The 20,211-nt window shown below is 48.2% G+C and overlaps 1 long non-coding RNA gene across 3 annotated transcripts in view; it reads left to right on the top strand.

Annotated features, from left to right (window-relative positions):
• Positions 1 to 20,211, top strand: part of LOC148162953 (uncharacterized) — a 254,528-nt gene that overhangs the window by 165,421 nt on the left and 68,896 nt on the right. The window contains exon 3 of one of the 3 annotated variants that reach the window (XR_015769418.1): positions 7,467 to 7,697. The exons of 1 other annotated variant lie outside the window; for it this stretch is intronic. This is a non-coding gene — a long non-coding RNA (uncharacterized LOC148162953). Of the gene's footprint in view, positions 1 to 1,423; positions 1,504 to 7,466; positions 7,698 to 20,211 lie in introns of those variants that run through there. One more of the 3 variants, XR_015769417.1, reaches the window with a different exon arrangement.

Below are 20,211 nucleotides of genomic sequence, written 5' to 3'. Positions count from 1 at the left end.
AAGCTCTAATGAGGCTCAGAGAAGGCTGAGTGGGGAGCTGGGACTTATATTTGCTTCAGACAGTAGCAAGATACTTCCTCCCACTGTAGTGTCAGCGGAGACCATCTGAAAAGCCTGAACTTCCAGCCCCATGAGGAAGTAATGAGCCCCCCTGCAAAGGCTCCCTGCTGTGGCCTAGGAGGTCTAGTGGAGACTCAGGACATTCATCACCACCCAGTGGTAACAAGGTCACCACCCTACTCTGTGGTGTCTGTGGAAACCAGCCATGCAGGTACTGATGGAGGCCTGGTTGGGAGCTGGAACTCCCACCCCTGCCCAGCAATAACAAGGAGCCCCCTACCTTGGACACCAATAGAGATTCAATAGGGAACCTGTACTTTTAACTCCCTTCTGGCAGTAAAGAGGTGGCACTTCATTCCCTCTTCCCCTGCTGCATTGGTATCAGAATAAACCAGATAAAACAGGGGGTTTAAATTAGATCTAAAGTCTTATAACATACTACCCAAAATATCCAGGTTTCAATTCAAAACCACTCATCATACCGAGAACAAAGAAGATCTCCAACTGAATGAAAAAGACATCAATTGATGCCAATACTAAAAGATATCAACAAGAACCAAATGGGTATTTTAAAGATTTATTTATTTATTTGAGAGAGAGAGAGGGAGCAAATGAGTGGGGGGAGGGGGAGAGGGAGCTGGAGAGAGAAAATCTCAGGCAGACTCCACACTGAGCCCAGAGCCCCATTCAAGGGCTTGATCTCATGACCCTGAGATCCTGACCTAAGCCAAAACCGAGAGTCAGACGCTTAACCAACTGAGCCACCTAGGCACCCTGAACCAAATGCATATTTTAGAACTGAAAAATACAATAACCAAAATAAAGAACTCAATGGGTGGAGCCAACAGAATGGAAGGGACAGAGGAAAGAATCCATGAACTTGAAGATACAATAGATACTATTCAATCTGAGCAACAGAGAAAAAATAGACTAAAAAAATTTAACAGAGCCTCGAGACCTGTGAGACTATGACAAAACTAGTTTCCTAAAAAACTAGTTTCCTACAAAACTAGCTTTTGTGTCTCAGGAATGCTGGAAGGAAGGGGGGGTGGGCTTAAAAAGTACTCAATGAAATAGAGGCTGAAAACTTACCAAGTTGGCAAAAGGCATAAACCTACCAAGAAGCTACACAAACCCCAAACAGTATAAACCCAAAGAAATCCACGCCAAGACATACCATAATTAAACTTCTTTGTAGACCAAGAAAACATCTTGAAAGCAGCAAGAGAGAAATGACACTTAAATGGGGGGGGGGGGGAACAATTTGGATGACAGCAGATTTCTCACAAGAAGCCATAGAGGCCAGAAAAAAAGTTGCTCAACAGCCAACCCCAAATCCTATATCTGCAAAATTATCTTTCAGGAATTAAGGGGGAAATCAAGACATTCTCAGATGAAGGAAAACTGAGAGATTTTTCCACCAACAGACCTATCCTAAATGAGTGCTAAAGGAAGTTTTCCAAACCGAAAGGAAATGATAAAAGAAGGAATCCTGGCCATCACCAAAGAAGAAAGAGCAATGGAAAGAGCAGAAGTATGGATAAATATATTTTCCTTCTCTTGAGTTTTCTAAATTATGTGTAATAGTTAAAGCAATCATTATAACAGTCTGATATGGTTGTAAATGTATGTGGAGGAAATATTTAAGACATTATAAGTAGGGGAGAGTAAAGAATTGTAGAAGGAAGTAAGGTTTCTATACTTCACTCAAACAGGTAAATGTTGACACCTGCAGACTCTGATAAATTTTATACATACATATGTATATATAATTTATGTATTTAAATTATATAGCTAGCTAGCTAGCTAGATATAATAATACCTAGAGCAACCACTATAAAAGCTATACAAAAAGACATACTCAGACATTACAGGTGAATAAAAATGGATGTTCAGTATCATTAGCCATCAAAAAAACACACATTAAAACCACAATGAGATACTGCTACAAACCTGTTCAAATAGCTAAAATAAAAAATGAGGACAACACCAATGCCAGGGAGGAAGCAGAGAAACTGGATCACTCATACATTGTTGGTGGGAACATAAAATGATACGGACAGGCATTCTGGAAAATTGTTTGGCAGTTTCCTAAAAAACTAAACATGCAAGTACCATACAACCTAGCAATTGCACTCTTGGCATTTATCCCAAAGAAATAAAAACTTATGTCCATATAAAACCTGTACATGAATGTTATAGCAGCTTTATTCATAATAGCTCCAAATTGGAAATGATCCAGATGTCCTTCAACAAGTGAATGGTTAAACAAACTGTGATACATCCATATCATGAAATACTATTTAACAATCAAGGGAAAGAATTATCAGGGCACCTGAGTGGCTCAGTTGGTTGAGTGTCTGACTCTTGATTTTGGCTCAGGTCATGATCTCAAGGTCATGGGATCAGGCCCCATGTCGGGCTCTGCACGCAGTGGGGAGTCTGCTCCAGATTCTTTCTCTCCCTCTCCCTCTGCCCCTCCCTCCACTCTCTCTCTCTAAAATAAATAATCTTTAAAAAAAAAGGGAAAGAATTATCAGTGCATGCAACGACCTGAATAAATTATGCTAAGTGAAACTGCCAAACTCATTTATGATTGGCCTTTTCCAATATGTATGATTCAATGTATATAACATTCTTGAAATGACAAAAGTATAGAAATGGAAAACAAATTGGTCATTACCAGGGTTAAGGAGGAGTGGGGGAAGGAGGGAAATGGATGTAACTATAAAAGGGCAGTGTGAGGGATCCATGTGGTGATTTGGGGTGGGGGGGACAGGGATGGATATCCAATTGCTCCAACACTATTTGTATCATGGTTCCTTTGTATGTAATGTATATTTTTCCTTCTGACTTCTTTTGAGATTTTCTCTTATCTTTGGTTTTCAATGGTTTGACTATGATGTGGTTAGGCATGGTTTTCTTTGTATTTATTCTGCTTGAGGTTCACTGAGCCCCTTGGTTTTGTAAGTCATAATTTTCATCAGACTTGAGGAAAATTGTGGCCATTATTTCTTAACATATTATTTCTTCCTCATTCTTATTCTCTTCTCTGTCTGAGGCTATAACTGCATGCATATTATACCGTTTGATGTCCCACAGGTCCCTGAGGTTCTGTTCATTTTTTTTTCTCTCTGTTCTTCACGTAGGATAAATTCTGTTAATTTGTCTTCAAAGTTACAGAGTCTGTCTTCTGCCTTTTTCAAACTACTATTAAGCCCATCCAGTGAATTATTCATTTCAATTTTTGTCCTTTTAGGCCTAGAGTTTCACTTGATTCTTTGGGTAGTTTCCATTTTTCTGCTTAGATTTCCTGTGTATTTACTCATCAATGCCACATTTGCCTTTTATTCTGAGAATATATTTTTTCATAGTTGCTTTAAAGTCTTTGCTAAATCCAACATCTTGACTATATCAGGATTGATTTCAGTTGACTGCTTACTTCACACTTTCATGGTTCCTTGTATGTTTAGTAACTTTTTATTATATACTTGGTATTATAGATGGTATCTTGCCCTGCCTATTTATAGCCCATACTTAGCCAGACTTTCAGGATACCCCACATGGACTCTTGTCTGTTGAGTTATCTCCTCCAAATTTGTAAGTTGAAGTCCTAACCCCCAGTATGTCAGAATGTGACCTTATTTGGAGGTAAGATCTTTACAGAAGTAATCAAATTAAAGTGAGGTCATTAAGGTGGGCCCTAATCCAATATGACTGGTGTCCTTTCATGAAGAGGAAATTTGGACACAGAGATACCTGTAGATGGAAGGCAACTTGAAGAGATATAAGAAGAGAGCCATCCACAAACCAAGGAGAAAGGTCTAGAACAGATCCTTCCCTTGCAGCCATCAGAAGAAACCTGCCAACACCTTAACTTTGGACTTCTAGCCTCCAGAACTAGGAAACAATATATTTTTTAAGCCGCCCAGTTTGTGGTAGTTTATTATGACAGCTCTAGCAAACTAATACATGGACTTTTTGTGCTTCCTCCAACTTGTAGCTCTCTCCTCACCAGTACCCTATCCTAAAGAGCACAACCATTTTATCCTTCCCCAACTCTGATCTCTGCCTCCTAACCTCAGTAGGACCACCATTCTCTGTTTGGATTCCAGCTTGCTTGCCTGCAGTTGGGAAATTTTCCCCACATAGAGAACTGGAGCAATTGTGGATCTCATCCCTTGCTCTCAGGGATTGAAGTCTTGTGCTATCTGTTGCCTAAAGTCTAATGTCTAATTGCCAATGCCTGAAAGCAGTTGCCTCATATCTTTTGTCCAGTTTTATGGTTATTTACTATGGGAAGGTTACTCTGGTACCAGTTATTCCATTACATCTGGAAGTGGAAGTTCCCCATATTTTTTCATCTAACCCCACCAACTTCTTCCAGTACTATTGCATCATTCCAAAGTAAACCTCAAATATCATATAATTTAATTCTGGCTGTGTTGATATTTTCTCTTTGTCTTTTATTTCGGCAGTCTTACTGTGCTGTGCCTCAGTGTGGTTTTCTCTGAATTCATCTTTGTTGAGGTTTGTAGGCCTCTTGAATCTGCAGTTTGATGCCTTTTATCAGTTTTGGAATGTCCTTAGCCACTAGCTCTTCAAATATTTCTTCTGCTCCCATTTTCCTTCCAAATTTCCTCCTTGGATGCAAATTACACATACGTTAGATCTTTGCATTCTGTCCTCTGTGTCCCTTTCTGTTCAGTTGTTTCCCTGCATGCATTTTATTTTCTCCTAGCTTATTTTCCAGTTACCTAATTCTTTCTTCAGAAAATCATCTAGAGCTAGTTTCTATTGCTTACAACTAAGAACTCTGCATAATAAAGGACCAATAAGTCCTTGTTGAGAACCTGGAGTATATTCTCTCTACAACCCAACCATCCTCTGGGGTCCAACACAAATCTCCTCTCTCCTAAGAACCACAGCCTAAATACTCCACTCATTCTGACAGTATTTCCTAAGTATTTGTTGTGAGCCAGGCACTGTGCTAAGTGCTGAAGATATAGAGATATATTTGGACCCTGATCATTTACTCAAAAAGTTCCTATTACAATGATAAATGGACAGTGAAAAAGAAATTGGTAAGATCTGTACTAGAGGCTAGGTAAATCCCTGGCTCATGGCTACCTGTCCGTGATGGGGAAATCAGAGTTGAAAAGTTGAGGCTTCCTTTTTAGATAATGGAGGATCAGCCTTCCCACTAAAGAAAAATAAAACTTCTAGTTAAAACATTAAAGAATAGTTCCTCTAAAATATTAAAGGTCTAATAAGAGTAAGCATTATGGGGGCAAGGTCTGAAAGGACACAGAATCAGAAAGATAAATGCAACATTTGGGGCCTTTAGATAAAGGAATTTATAGGAAAGATATTGGGTAGTTCACAGAATTGCTGGGAGGGTTAGAGAATCAGGCTTATTGGCCATATGGTCAAATCCACAGACAAAATCATGGTACAGAACCAGCCTGGCACCTCGGTTAGCACCACTGAGTGGTAGACCATGTAGTTTGTCCACTTACATCATCATTGATGGCCTCTGGCACCACAGGTATAGTTGCTCCAGGAAATGGGATGCTGTGGCAGATTCTCTCCTGGCCCTGCTTGTCTTCATTAACACGGACTCAAAATCTAATTGATATACTGTGCCCCAGCTCCAAAAGGAAGCTAGCAAAGTAACTGGTACTTTCAGCTTCCTCAGACTCCCCAGGAAGGGGAGTTAAGATGCTGGGCAGCCAGAAAGAGATAGATATCCACCACAGGCCCAAATCAGGATTGCATGGCATTGATGCAATTGGCCTATCTGTGCCGATCTGGCCACTCACACTCACACTGTCCCAGGTCATGCACTAAGGATCCTTTCTCTTGTGTGTGTGGATCATGTGAGGAGGCTGGCCCTGCTAGGTTCCTTTTCTCTACCACATTTCCTACCACATCCGAAGGTATGCGCTCCCCTTGGGATTAGGAAGTCAACTTGCCTCAAGACTTAAAACAGAGTTCCTTGCCCAGAACACGAATCCCAGCCCACATCCTTGCTGTTGTGCCTTTGGCCCATGCAATGCTTCCCTAGGGCTTCTCTACAGTATCAAGGGTCAAAGCCAAGAGCTTCTCTTACTTACAGAGCATCAAGTTCTAATCCTACAAGCAGAGCAGTTGTCTTTTTTGAAACTTCGGAGGGGTGCAGAGCAGGGGCCAGTCGAAGTCCTCTGCCCCTTCCATAGTAAATGACTGCAGCCAACGCCAGCGTTTTGGTGTTTACTGTGATGTTTATGTCATTATTTGATTTCTTGGCGTTCAAAATCCTCATTAATATACATATGTGCCTCCCGGTGGAAATAAAGGAGCGTGTTCTCTGTGTATGTACTCACATTTCTTTATTTAGCCTGGCACCTGCCTTCTTCCCCAGCATGTTATTTTGGCATCTGTGCTGTTCCATTGCAAACCTCCAGAGCTTACAATTCTTAGAGAAAATGGTTTCTTTTCCTCTAGGAAGATTTTTCTCTTCCTCCTGGACCATTCTTTAAGGCTAAGCTCTTAAAGGCTAAGCTCACAGGTGGGTGAGCTGTGCCACCAACTTCAGCAGGTAGGGCTACTGAGTGCCACCCCCACTCACTCCCACCAACCCTAGTTACCAGCTCTATTAGCCCCTCTCAGCACTGAGAGGTGTCCTAAGCTAGAATGACTGCTGGTTCTATGGACCCTTTCATGTCAAGCCCAGAAAAGTTCTAAGGATGACTCACTTGGGAGGGTTCCTGTCACCTGCACAGGGCAGTGGTGTATGCCAGCTGGGCCCCAGGCCAGCTGTGGGCAAGAGGGAAGGTATCACTGGAGCATTCCCAGGTATTTGCCATTCACCAGGCCCCAAGAGAGCTGGCCCTCAGGTTTCAGGAGTTACAAGGAGGGACTGAGACTGTCTCTAAATAGCCCTCAGGACCTGGGCCCTGAGCCAGGGGACTTCCTGCATGGATTACTGATGTATCAGCTGGGTAGTGGGCATTTGGGGCCAGTCATTACAAGTATCTACTGTGGGGCTGGGAACAAGTTGTCAGCCTGGCCACTATTCAAGTCTTCATCCCTGGAGGTGACCCAGAGGAAATAGCATTGGGTGATGGTGTCTGGCCAGGCTACAGAGTAACCAGACCTACGGTTGCATCCTGGCTTCACCATGTACTCGCCTTCTGACTTTGGGCAGGTTGCCTCTCTTATCTCCAGTCTTATCTCCTCATCTGGAAGATGGAAAGGTTCAAGGAGAATGTCCACCAAGCATGTAGGGCAGTGCCTGGCTCAGGTAGATGCTCAATAATCAAAACTCATTGCTATAAAAATAACACTGAACTTGAAAACTGGAATTTGAACCTGAACTACTTTAGTAATGATGGGAAACCACTCTCCCCTTTCTTTGCCACAAGGGTAAGGAGAAAGAGCATGTGCCCTGCCTGCCTTCTCAGAGCTCAGCGAGTCAAAAATGAGAAAAAGAACATGAAAGGGCTTTGATTCCTGTCAAGTGTTTCCCACTTAGGAGAGAGGATTGTCCCAGGATGAAGTTAGGAAGACAATTGGAACCAGTGGAAAGGAAGATGTAGTTCCAAGGTGGCAAAGATAATCAGAACTGAAGTAGGCAGAATGCCATCAAGCTGGCTGGGAAGACACTAACGGAGAAGCGCTAAGAAGTTAAGTGGATTTTTCTTAAAACGATGAGGCCTGCCCTCTCCCGGCCCTGCCCCCACACCAGAGCTCGGGAGTACTCACACTCGGGGCTGGCGGAGAGGAGACTGTACTCTGCCCCTTGCTTTCTAGTCCTATAGCCTCCCACCTCTGTGGATTGTCCTTTCTTCTCCTGCACGCTCAAGACAGCAGTACCCACCACCCTGTGGTGACAGGGACTTAAGCAATAATGTGAATGTGAAGGCGCCTTTGAGTCTGTAGAGCATTTATAGAAAGGTAGATGTTTGTTTTTATTATGCATCTGCATCGGTGTAAAATATGAATGGGAAGTTGATTTTTTTAATGGGAAATTAATTTAAACCCAGCTAATATTTCGTACATGCTCAAGCCCTGATGTGTCCTGCTCCTTTAGGGCATGTGTCTCCTCTGTGTTGCAGGACTGGAAAAGGGAATTTGTACCGATAAAAAGGGTGTGTGGGGTGTGTGTGTGTGTGTGTGTGTGTGTGTGTGGTGTTGTGTGTGTGTGTGCATGCGCGCACACACGCAAACATGTATATTAGTTTACTAGGCCTGCCATAACAAAGTACCATGAACTGGGGGGCTTCAACAACAGAGATGTGCTGTCTCCCAGTTCCGGAAGCCAGAGTCTGAGATCAAGAGGTCGGCAGGGTTGGTTTCCTCTGAGGGCTATGAGAAGATTCTGTGTCGTGCTTCTCTCCTAGCTTCTGGTGATTTACTGGCAGTCTTTGGTGCTCCTTGACTTCACCCCCATCTCTACCTTCATTTTCACACGGCATTCTCACTGTGTGTATCTCTCTCCTCTTCTTATAAAGACACATCATAATGGACTGGGGTCCACCCTACTCCATCCAGTATGACCACATCTTAAATTAGCTAATTATATCTGCAACAGCCCTATTTCCAAATACAGTCACTCTTTGAGGTACTGGGGTTCAGAACATCACCCATCTGAGTTTGGGGAGCAAAGCAGTGCTTTTAAAAGGCACCCAAGTCTCTGCTCTCCAGCTCTTCAGTGTCTTCTTGTCCCCAGTGATGACATGGGTGAAATGGTGCTTGGGCATCCAGGGGCCAGGTGGCTGAGGGAAGGTGCATGTGTTGGGGCAGAGAACTGCTGAGCCTTATAGCCCTGCACACCTGCCTGTTCAGACCAGGACAGAGCTCCTGCCACTCTTCAAACCAACTCCATTCTGTTCCTCACTGATGCCAACAGCCCCCTTCTCTTTGCTGCTCTGGCCTGACCGTCTCCTGAGAGAGCATTTTCCAGCTCCTTGACCTCTGCAGCCCTGCTGGGCCTGGCCTGTCACACGCCTACCTTAAAAAGTATTTCTGCTGGGGACAGCTGGTATGACCCAGCTGCCTCTGAGATCTCCAGCACAGGTGTCCCCAGGGCAGGCCTGGGTCTGCATGACCATGGCATCCCAAGGGTGGAGACTTTGGGCAAGTATGGGCTTCCCTTTCCTCTTCCTGTGCAGCCCAGCCATGGGTCAGATTTAGGAATAATGTAACACCGTCTTGCCACCCCCTGCCATCCCTGGTCACTTCAGATGCTCAATCCAGAAACTTTCCTACTGACAGTGCTGGTCAGAATCTGGCCCCATCGTTCCTGTGCTCTGACTGCCAGGAAGCTCAGAGCCAAGATTTGGGTGCCTGTGGTCTTACCCAGCGGCTCAGTGAAATGACCTCTCCCTTCTCTGCATGTTTCTGAACTGCCACTCAAAAGTTAGGTTCCACCACTCTCTTTAATCTGTGTTTGCATTGGAAGCCACTTCAGATCTGTAGAGAAGTATGAATATTAATGGTGTTTTTCTTACTGCAACTGGGGTGAAAAAAGAGAGGTGTTTCCTTGATTTTATTTATAAATGAAGTGGTGAGCAAGTAGGAGGGGTCTTCACAGGATGTGGTCAGTCTGACATTTGAAAGGGCTCTAGGCATAGTGTAAAGATCTGGGGTTGATTCCTGGCTCTACCACTGACAAGCTATAGAAAATCAAGCAAACCGCTGTATCTCCCTAAGCCTCAACGTTCTGGAAAGAGGGGGCCTCCACCTATCCCTGTGCCTCTGAGAAAGGGAGCCTTGCCATTATCTCCTCCCATGAGGGATTCTCTGTCAAATGGGCTCATGATCTTTTTCTTCTCACTTCAGAAGGCTCTGTGGCTACTGATAAGATCAAAAAAAATAATAGCCAACACGTTTTTAGTCCCAATTGTGTGCCGGATACTGTTCTAAACACATCTTATGTGTTATTTCATTGAATGCTCACAACTGCCTGAAGAGATAGGTTCTATTATTGTCTCCATTTTGCAGAAGAGGGAACTGAGGCTCAGAGAGATTAAGAACTTGCCCCAGCTCACACACTAAGTTTCTAACTCATGGGGTCTGACTCCTGATTACCTGCTTTAACCCACTGCATATCCTGCCTCCTACAGCAGAAACGAAAGTTCAAGAGATGGTATGAAGGTTTTGTAAATGATAAGGTACAATCCAAATTCAAAGGAAGCTCCTGTATTTTCATTTATTCTAGAACTTGGCTCCCCCATCCCAAAAGTGTAGAGGTTGGCCTTAAGATCCCTTAGGTCTCCTCCCTCTCTGACAAGCTCTCAGTCTGTGTGTGTCTTGTGGAATTTACAAAAAGCAGGTACACAAATGTGTTATTTATTTTACTTCTTAAGTGATCATACTTGTTACCAGGGTAAAGTGATACTCATGTTAGAAGTTGGCACGCTGCTTGTATTTTTGGCTGCATGATTTGATTATGAGACAAAAATCACAAAATACCTCGGCACCAACCAGAACATTCTAGATGTGTGTGAGGCCTATTCCCCAGCGACCTATCAAAAGTCTTGGCTCTCGCAGCCCCTAAATGCATGCCTTGCTACCAGAGTATAAGAGCTCATGCCATGTGGGCATCATGCCAAGCCTATTGAGGATGCAGGCCCCTGCAGGCTTGCCTGCAGACCTTCTACCCAGACAGGGTGTGCAGAGGAAGACAGTTCCCCAGGAACACCTGTCTTTAGCTGTCCAATGGGAGTGCTAATTTCTAAAAAGGGCACTTTTTAGGGAAACGATGAGGCTAAAGTCCCTTCGGTTTCATCCTCAGTATCTTCTAGAGCCTCAAGCACTGCCAGGCTTCCTGGCCCCCAGCCCTTCGTGCCACGTAAACTGAGGCCTTTTCAGTCTCTCCCACAGGCTGCTCCCTGCACACCTGCCCAGGCTCTCATAGCCTCCTACGTCATTTGCACACAGGACTTGGCATGTTGTCAGATGGGGTTCCCAGTCTTGAGGCCCTGAGGCAGAACATAGCCTATGCTTGGGCAGTTGGAACACAGGAGGCAGAAGTTTTGGTGCTAAGCAGTAGCAGAGGGCCTCTGATGGGAGATGGGGCAGGAAGGGAGGCAGAGTCTAAGCCCGGGACCCAATTCTTGAACTTACTTCTTGTTTCCCTGACCGCCTGCCATGGGGCTCCTGCTACCAGTCCATCTGCGTCTCTTTCCAGTGCCAGGGCCCAGTCTGCTGGGATCCCCACCTCTGCCTCCACCTGCCCCTGTGCCTCCGAGAAGTGGGGCCTTGCAGTTCTCTCCTCCCATGAGGGATTCTCTAAAGAGAGCCCACAAGAGAGAACTGCAGAGGGCACTCAGTTTGCCTCCAGCAGCCCAAGTCCGGTGCAGAAGTCAGATGCCCATGGTCCCCTTTGGCTTGGGGTGCTGGCGAAGACTTCACTAGGCCCCGAATTTCATAAGAGAAAGCCTGCAGTAGAAGCGGGAACCACGGTGCACTTTCCTCTGGTGTTCAGGAGGTACAGGCTGCGGGGGACCAGCAGCTCCCTGGTGCCACTTCTCTGCCAACGGCGGCTCGGCTGTGCCAGCATCCTCCCCAGCTGACCACATCGCCACAAAGGCGGGCTCCACTTGGCTCTTCTTCCCTGGGAGTTTTGCAGGGCTATGGATTCCCAGGGCTTCTCCCCAAGTGGCCTGGCAGAATGAGCCATTCAAGCCTCTTCCTGATTTCCCACTGTCCGTACTGCTCTAGCACAGCTCAGACCATGTTGCTCCCTGCTCAAAGCTTTCCACAACCCCTGCGTCCTGGAGGCTCAGTGCCAAGCCAGATGTGACCTCCGAAGGCCTCTGTGATCTGTGTAGCCTGTGGGCCCAGACTCTTCTCTCATGACTTCATCTACTCCCTCTGGCCTACCTGAGACTCCCCTCGTAGCAGCCTCTACTTCTCTCTGCCCCGCCCTGGCCTGGATTGCCCTTGCCTTCCCAGGTCTGGGGCAGCCTACCCTTCTTTTACAATTATGTGAAACTCTACTTTGTAGCGAGGCCTGAGGATGGCTGGGTGTGGAGTAGGGGCATTTGCCAGTTCCCCGTGTCAGCCGCACAACATAAGCCCAACCACCACTACCACGTGGCCAAGCTGGGATTCGTGCTTAGATCTGGCTGACTCCTGATTCCCTCTTCCTTCCAGTCTGTAACCCTTTCACACCTTATGGTCCACCTCCAACGCTTCCTCTGGAGCCACCTTCCCCCTCCGTGCCCACCCTCCTGTCCACACTGCTCAGTCAGAGTCCTCGGACGCCTGGGTTCCTGGTCTCTCTCCTTCACGCATTCCCCCAGCACCCAGCCCAGGCTTTGCACGGTCCAGGCCAGAGTTGGGCACCCTGGTCGGAGTGAGGGGTCTACGTGGGCTGGCCTGGGGTCTGGGAAGTCATGGGGTGGAAACAGGCAGGCCCTGCCTTGGTCAAGCTCCCTTCCTTTCCTGAGTAAGGATAGAGTTGTCTGCTTTGATGCCAGTGGCCTGGGCTGCAGACACCAGGCTCCTGTGGGGAGCCATCTCACACCTTCTGTGTGCTGCATGCCTGCACTCAATCAATCCTGCTAGATAAGGCACCAGCAGGAGCTGCTGTGATTTCGGAGATCCAGGGGACTTCTCTGTGACCTATTGTCTGATAATTCCATTCAGCTTGGCCCAAGGCAATTGGAGTTCTCAGCCTCCTCCGCAGGACCCAGGGCTGGGTTACAAGGGGGCCTAAAGCTTCTCCCCGTCTTCTCCCCACTCCCCTCAACTCTGTACACACTTCCCCTTTCCTAGGTTGTGAGCAAGGCACCCCCAGCCTCACTGGGAGAAGTCCTATGGACTGTAGCTAAGGGTCGCGGGAGACTGAATCTGAGAGTAAGGCCACACACCCCCGACTCCGGGGCTGGACCTTAAGCATCTACCACAGCCCACCATCAGTTGCGAGGACGCACCACGCTCGGTGGGTCCCCAGTGCCCAGAAAGAGATGCTTGGCCAGGCTGGGCCGCACCTTTGACTCAGTCTATAAAAAGGGAGCTGTGTTTAAGGTTTGACCAAATCCCTGGCAAGAGGAAGCTATGGAGCAGCATTTTCAGAAAGGAAGCACCCACTGCAGGGGCTGGGGCGGCATAGAGTAGGGGAAGGGTGGGAAGATGTCAAGGGGTTTGCTCTGGGTTTGCATTGGCTTCAGACCTGCTCTCTCCTGCTATGGTAGTCACTGGCTACATGTGGCTATTTTGCCTTAAGTCAAAACTAAATGTAATTAAACATCTAGTTCCTCCATTGCGCCAGCCCTATTTCAAGTGCTCCTTGGCCACACATGGCCAGTACCCATCATATTAGACCACACAGATTAAGAACATTTCCATTGCCACAGAAAGTTCCATTGGACAGCACTGTCCTAGACTGTTCAGGCCAGGAGGAATGAATGTGGCTGGTTTCCTTCTCTAAATACCTCTCTGCCTCCTCAGAGGTGCTGTCTGTGTGTGTGAGGGACAGCACCCTGCAGCCACCCACTCCAGTGGTCTGGTCGTCTTGCTTTTCTTGTTTTACCCTGGAGTGTGCTTTCAGCTTTCACTGCAACTGGGAAGGAAAAAGCTTTACCTGAGGAACACTTAACAAAATTAGGTGCACTATTTGGAGCCTCTTTTAGGAGCTGGCTTATGACAGTGATTATACAAAAGTTGGGTGAAGCTAACTGCCCCTAGCTCCGAGAACCAGAAATACACATACTCAAGAGGCTATCACAGGGACTCTGCATATTCACCTCAAGGAAAAGAGGACCATACTGGTTCTTTGTTGTTGTTGTTGTTTTTTGCCAAAAATGTTTCTTAAGTGCTGTCATTTGTCAGGATGAACTCAAATCACTTGCTGGCACATAGGAATTTGAGAGAAAATAAAGATCAGGCTTGACTATCCAGGCCTGACAGTTAAGAGCTGGTCTTGTTGATGAACAACAGGCAATGTAAATCACTGGTGTCCCTGCCGGGGGCGTGGGGGGTACAGGAGAGAAGTGATGTTTCTGCAGAAAACCACTGATTCGCAGCCAAGTGGGCCTCTTTGGTTCCGAGTGGGGAGGAACTGCCTGCCGCGTGCATGCGAACCTGTCCAGCAGCTTCCATCTGGGGCGCCTCCCGTTCTTCACCTGGAGGGAAGTGGGGATAGGAGCAGGGAGGGGCATGGGAGATGGGAGAAAGCCTGGGAGGAGCCAACTGGGTAAATGGGCACAACGGGCCACTCAGAACTCACTTTCTCAATAGTCTTGGAGGCTGCAAAAGAGAGGGAAGGTTCTTTTTGCAGTTTTGGCTTAGAATAAAGCATATCAGATCCGGCTTTGAATGAACAATAGCCTTCTCTAGTTTCCTAGCTCCCTCCTGCCCTATACTCGCATGCACACACACCCCTCCCCCATGTCAGACTCACTTGCGAAAATGGGATCTGTCTTACTGGGGGCAACGAGTACATGTGGATCTGCATTTTTTCTTACAACCGCGTGTAACTCTACTTCAAATAAAATGCTTAATTTAAAAAAGAGAGAAATGAGAGGAAGTAGTTTCTTGGCTGGGGGCACCCCAGGCCAATCCCTTTCTTCTTTGGGTCTCAGTTGCCTTCTTTGTAAAATGGGACTATGGGAGTAGCTGATCTCTGAGGGTCCTTCCAGGCCCACCATGCCGAAATACTGGCCAGTGAGGACCTAGCAGGGCCCTGGGCAACGGCTCCTTTGGGGGCGGCCACGAGGTGGTCTGACCAGGGGCTGCATCTCCGCAAAAGCAGGAGAAAGAGGAGGCCAGAAGAGGCAGAATAGCTGCCTGGGGTCACCCAACCTATTGGCAAGGGGCTGAGTCTGGAAGTCAGGTCCATGGCTCCAAGTCCAAGCTCCCCACCCCCACGTGAAGTCCCATCCGAAGAGTAGCGGTAGTTATGAGTCGTGGATGGGGAGAGTCATGCTGCAAGTGTTTTCTCCTAGAGCTTGTCCCCTGCTTCATCCTTGGTGGATGCAGGGTGGAACAGGGCAGACACACAGAAAGGTGGGATGGTGTTATCTAGCACCAGGGCCATCCCTCGGCAACGCTGGGAGCCGGGGCTTCTCCTCAGGGACAAGCTCCCTCGTCCCACCGTATGTGCATGCCACCAACAACCCTGGGGCAGCAAGCTCACTTCCTATCTTTCCTACAAACATTGTTTAGTCTGGTGCCCCCCTTTCATCTTGGGGGATGGCTGCCAGGGATTGATTTATCTGGGAAAATATGTTCAACCCGGCCAGGTCTATTGGAAGTGGCAGAGAATGTGCATTTTAAGCCATTAGTTGAGGGAGGAAAATGAAGAACAGCTGCACGCCCCCTATCATGACCAAGTTTCTTTTAAAGCAGGGACCCCACCGTGTGATTATCCATTCTTCGGTGGAGCTGGAACTGGTGTTTGCCAAGGCTTTCCGACGAGGTCTTCACCTGCTTCACCTTTGCGGTGGTGGGAGATGCATTATGGGAAGATCCCTGAGCACCAGTCTGCTCACAGGGCCCCCGAGGAGAGCATCTTCCTTTCTGCTCTGAGAGTAGATGGATGGGGAGCCCCACTGGTATCAGGATGGCCATGGCATGGCTCCTAGGAGGCAGAGGCCAACCTGCTGCTCTCAGAGGCCCCAGGATTGGAGCAGATGGCAGGTAACTGGGTGCTCGCTCTTTGCTAGTGGAACCTGCAGCCTCTGCGACCGGGGAAGGTGGGAAGATAATAGGCTCGCCCTTCACCAAGGACTCCTCCCTCTGCATAGTCAAAATAGCTAATAACAATGTGACTTCTCCCCAAAATTCAGCGGACTCCACAGAGACCGGCATGATATCATCCATCCCTAGGGGGCGTCCACACATGTGGGCTATTTTTGTAATCAGCAATAAAAAGCCCCTGCATTAGTCATGCCATACATAGAAATCTGTCTCATTTCACTCCTGGATCCTCACCTATTAAATGCAACCAATGAAAGGTGGCCCCGAAGAGAGCTCCTGAATTAGGCTTCTGCAGTGTCTGGGGCTCAGCTCTCCCTTAGTCCCTGGCTCAGGAGCTGGGGGGCCAAGACTTGGGCTCTGTCCTTGAGGACCCCACCATCTGTGGTCTACCATGCTGAGTGCCAGGGTGGGACCGGGGGCCCCAAGGAGGATTGGCTCACTCAGCTTGAGGAAGGTGACTTAGGAGAGCAGCTGAAAGGGGTGACATTTTTCCAGATGAAGAGGCCCTATTGTGCCTCTGCTTGGGAAGGATGGGGTGGGGATCGGCGAGGGCCAAATGTGACTGGGAGGGTGGGGAACAGCGTGGTTAGTGTGCCTGGAGCTGAGGCTTAGTGGGGTGACAGGGCCCTCCTCCTGGAGCTCCCCTCACATTCTGCAGTATCTCTAGGACGGCATAAATGACAGCACTGAAAGCACACGTGTGGAGCACTGCCTTACACCAGTGCTTTCTAAACTCTATAGGCCCAGGAACCCCTGGTATCCAGGGGCTATGCCAGCAAGTCTCAAGCTGTCCAAGAGGCTGCTGAATGCAGACCACTTCCAGTAAGGCTCCCCCAGAAGAAGGTACCCCATGAGCACCCATCTCTCTTCCTGTGGGCTGTGTCTGACACTAATTTATTTCAATACAACCCAAACCTGGCAAGGATCTTGAGCAGTATTGCGTCCTTTCCTTCTTGCACATTCAGTGTTTCTGATGGGATCACCCATGAAGAAAGTGTATCTTTGGGGCTTTCTCTGGGATGTTTCTGAAGGTAGTGTGTCATCTAACGGCTCTGGCAGGCTCTGGCATGCCAAGAACTCACCTATGGTTCTGACCGTATCCTTAAGGGTAGTGATTAAAATTTTTTTAAATAATTTAAAATTAACTGAAAGAAATAAGTATATTCAAATTGGACATTATTGTAGAGAAGGTGCCCTAATGGTAACAACCTAACGTTGGTGCAGGTGATCAATGCTGGTACAAGACTATTAACTAAGCTGCGGACCTCAGGCTTGTGCTTTTATTTTGCCATTTTCACATGAGGAGACTGAGGCTCAGAGAAGTGGAGTGGCTTTACCCAAGGCTCCAGTCCCAGGAAGTGGAGGAGCTGGGATCAAACTTAGGGTTGCCTGCTGACTCTGTCCATATAGCACCTTGCTTCAGTGACTGCTGCTGGTTGGTGTGTCTGATTGGTGCTTAAAGACTGTTAGCCAGTGGGTCAGTTCCCTACTGCTACTATAACAAGTCACCATGCATTTAATGGCTTAAAATAGCGAACTTTTATTATCTTACAGTTTCAGGGGTCAGAGGTCCAAAATGAGTCACACTGGGCTAAAGTCAAGGTGTGGATGGGATTGTACTCCTGCTGGAAGCCTTAGTGAGCATTGCTTCCTTGCACTTTCCAGCTTCTGGAAGCCACTGCACCCACTGGCTTGTAGCCCCTTCCTCCATCTGCAAAGCCTGGGGGGGCGTCACAGCAAGCTCAGCTCCCATTATCACATGTCCATGTCTGACACTTCTGCCTGCCCCTCCATCTCTTAGGGACCCCTGTGATTACACCCAGTCCACCCAGATAATCCACGATCATCTCCATCTTTTAAGGTCCTTAACTTGATCACCTCTGCAAATTTACCTTTGCCATATAGGGTAACCTATTTACAGTTCTGGAGCTTAGGTTGGAGACATCTTGGGGGCGGGGGCTTTCGCCAGCCTACCTGAGCTGTACGTGAACTCAAGGCCAAGAAGGAGCATGTCAGAGATACAAGGCATCTCATACCTGGTTCAGGCTGGCAAGAGAAGAAGCAGTGTGTCCTGTGGCTGCCAATGACAGAAGTTCTTTGTGAAGAGAGTACTGAAGCCAAAATGTGTTAACCGAAAAGAAGGTGAGAAAGCAAGCAAGAAAGTGGGTTCCCACCAGGCAGTCAATAGCCCCCGGTGAGGAGAGTGCTGAGAACCACAGCTAGAGAGATGGGACAGAGAAGAGTGGAACGCCAAGGGCACCCACTCCCATAGTTTAGCAAATCCCTGCAGACCAGCCTGACATCTGCAAGGCCACGGTGTCCAGAGCTTCCACTGTGGCTGGGAACCCCAAGACTGTCCCGGGCTTGTGGAGTCCTTTGGAGCCTGCTCTGGTTATTCTTACATGTCACAAGGTAGGCCCAGACCACCTTGCCTAAGGGCCTGGGCTAGAGCCTGCCACCCCTATCCCTGCCCTGGATCAAAGAGCCCTGGGAGGCCATGGGACAGCCCTGGGGCAGGATGACCTGTAGAGATCCATGGAAACCCAGCCTCATACTGGGGATTGTAGAACCCAAAACGGGCAGTTAGCCACAGAGCTGGCTCTGGCCCTGGGAGCTGAGCGATCCCAGCATCCTAGGGCAAGTGGCCCCGTAGCATCCTTCCTTTAGCCTCCCAGCTCTGGCAGGCATTCCCTGACACACCGTGGTCTAGCCTTTGCTTGAACCCTCCCCCGTGATAAGAAATCATCCTCTCTGGATGTGTGATTAGAAACAGGCCTTTCTGGCTCCAGCCTCCATCAACCAGCAAGGGGCCCCAAAATCACCCAGGGGAAACCTACTCGGAAGCCAATTTCTGCAACTACCCTCTGCCCCATCCCCACCCCACCACACATGCACTAAGCAGTGGGGCAAACAGGGAGGGGGCCAATCCAGAGGAGGCCTCAGGGCCTTGGGAGAGTTGGGTGGCTGGGCAGCTGAGTGGAGGCTCCTTCAGTCATACCTTGAGGTCAGTTTACAGGCCAGTCTGGGCAGCACCTTTCTGCTTCCTCTCCCGCCCCATATCCCCTTACTTTTGCAAAGGTACATATGTGATTAGAATCCACTGCCTGTAGTAGACCTGGCAATTAAGGAAGAAGAAATTGCCAGCCCTAGCTCAAAAAGCCATCTTTCCCAACACTTTGAAGCGAGTGGATCACCAGACCCCACAGCATGATTCCAGATGCATGTAGAGTGAAGGCAAATTGCATCCCCAGTACTTTCCTACCCCTGCCAGGCTGGTGGGCCTGCGGGGCACAGTCCGCCTGATTTGCCCAACAACCTGGTGTTTCCTGGGACCTTTGGGTGTGGCACTCCCAGTCTTTGCCAAGCGCCTGCTTTCTCAAGTGTGAGGCAGGGCCCTGGATGGTCTTTGAAATGAGCGCATGATCTGGCAAGCTGACGCCCTCAGCTTCATGGATGCAATTACCAGGAAGGGCAGACCAAATAGAGCAACTTGACCCTGGGAAAAAGTCCCACATGCTTGGAGTGCTCATCCCAGGTGTGCGTGCAGTTAGAGGGAAGCAGAAAACTCCAAGTAGGGGCGCCTGGGTGGCTCAGTCAGTTGTCTGCCTGCAGCTCAGGTCATGATCCCAGGGTCCTGGGTTTGAGCCCCACGTCGGGCTCCTTGCTCCGTGGGGAGCCTGCTTCTCCCTCTGCCTGCCCTTCCCCCTGCTTCTGTTCCCCCCCCTCTCTCTCTGACAAATAAATAAATGAAATCTTTAAAAAAAAGAAAGAAAGACAAAGAAAACTCCCAGTAGGGGCTGTGGCTTGACTAGTCAGGAAGGCACCAAGGGGCCAGTATGGGGAAGCCTTCATGGAGAACGGCCTCTTCAGCTCTCAAGGAAAGGAGCCCTGTTTAGCATGGGAAATGCATGGCTACTGTAGTGTGCAGGGACACTCGGCAAATCGCTTCTGTTAAAGCCTCAGTTTCCCCACCCTTAACGTAAGGGAGGACAAGTGATGTTTAAGGCCGAAGCCAAGCCAATCTGGGAGTCCATATTTAGGACTTGTTTATTAGTCATCTGTTCCCTGCCCACTGGCTCTATGCCCCGCATGGAAGTGAGGCCACATAAAACTCCATGTCCAGTAATACTTTGTCAAGCCCCAGGCCTTCTCAAAGGGAGAGTTCCAGCCTGTGGTCCCAGCGGGTAAGAGCAAACAGAAGCCTGAGGCAAAGGCATGGCTTTTGACCACTGTTCACTTTAGCCCAGGGTTGAAAACAGGGTCTTCAAAACAGAGGTCCTTGTAGCCTGGCCCACCTCCCGTTCTCCAGTAAGGAGGGCCTGACCACCCTCTAGAATCCTGTTGTCTGTCCTGTGCAGAAATCACTGAAGGGGAGGGCAGTCCCCCCGGGGAGCTGGTTTTGGGAAGAGCTGCATTTTCACTAAACGTGGCAGAAGTGATGCTATGCTGGCTGCCTGC

This window comes from Eumetopias jubatus, unplaced genomic scaffold, assembly GCF_037043125.1.
Source record: "Eumetopias jubatus isolate StellerSeaLion01/CBP00866 unplaced genomic scaffold, mEumJub1_p1.0 scaffold_11, whole genome shotgun sequence".
Lineage (NCBI taxonomy): Eukaryota > Metazoa > Chordata > Mammalia > Carnivora > Otariidae > Eumetopias > Eumetopias jubatus.
The sequence above is the reverse complement of the archived record's forward strand: the minus strand, read 5'-3'. Positions and strand labels throughout refer to the sequence as shown.